The sequence below is a fragment of the Ylistrum balloti genome, unplaced genomic scaffold (assembly GCF_031769215.1).
Source record: "Ylistrum balloti isolate Yb309-2 unplaced genomic scaffold, AGI_CSIRO_Ybal_v1 Utg371308, whole genome shotgun sequence".
Taxonomy (NCBI): Eukaryota; Metazoa; Mollusca; class Bivalvia; order Pectinida; family Pectinidae; genus Ylistrum; species Ylistrum balloti.
In genome coordinates, this window is record NW_026782699.1 from 178,652 (window position 1) to 179,792 (window position 1,141).

Sequence of the window (1,141 nt, forward strand, 5' to 3'; positions counted from 1 at the left end):
TAGGACCCGAAAGGTGTTACTGTTCCGTTGTGAAAGTATATCTTATATCATATCTCCTCCTTGAACGAATCATTTCGTACATAAATGAATTTTGATACATGTTTCTACTTTTCCTGAAAACAGTTTGAAATCCCTCTCTGAAAGAGAATTTAATAAAAGATGAATTCTGATTTCGAAAACAAGATTAAGGGACATTCGTGCCTCAATCATACATAGGAAATCTCGCGTTATTTCCTTGACCGGAAACTTCAAAATCAGCTGGAAGTCATCTGCCACTTCCTACTTTCCGTTCCCACCAAGAACTGTCAAACATATTTTGAGGAAGGTATAGCTGATTAGGTCTTTTATATACTTGATAGTGAAACAAAACATAGTACATATCGATCATTAACTGTCAATGTGTTTGGTTTTCGCTGACTTATCCGTCAAAATAGGTTTGGACCCGCCCCCTCACTGTCAAGTTCCAAGTGCAATTATTAACAACATAATTTTGAGGTTGTGAACCAAAAGGGCTCTGGTACGGTAAGATGCAGTAAATAAGGAGATCTGCTATATTAACTTGCATATATTTGCATGCCCATATACACTCTTCTATCTTTTGATTATTCAAGCCGAAATTGTATTACGAAAAGGCAAAAGTATGAAAAGAACAAAGAAGCAGACCTCTACAGAAGTGTTTTGTATCGAACATTTATTTGTAGGTTTCATTGCTTTATTTGGAGTGTAGTAAGATATCCTAATGCAAGCAATATCTTACACAGTTATTTGCTTATAATTGATTGCTTTATTGATTTAGATGGAGAAGTATCATGTTTACGTCTGTAGTCCAAGATATGTAGTAAAGTATCATGACCTCTGACATATTTTAATTTTCAAAACAATTTGTTATATACAGTCAGCTGTGATCTCTCACAATAAAGCTAGTCAGACACTGAAGCTCTGCTATGTCTGGATATTATGGTTATTATATTACTTTTCATGAAAGCATTGCATATATTCAGTTCTGTTATGATATTCTATTAAATGAAGGTGAGAAATTTATGCTCTCTGGTAATGAGATGGACAGTTAATTTTGATTTCAGTTAAAATCTTATTTTGAATTATAGCAATCTTGTAATTTTTAACAGGTAAAGCTGGAAAT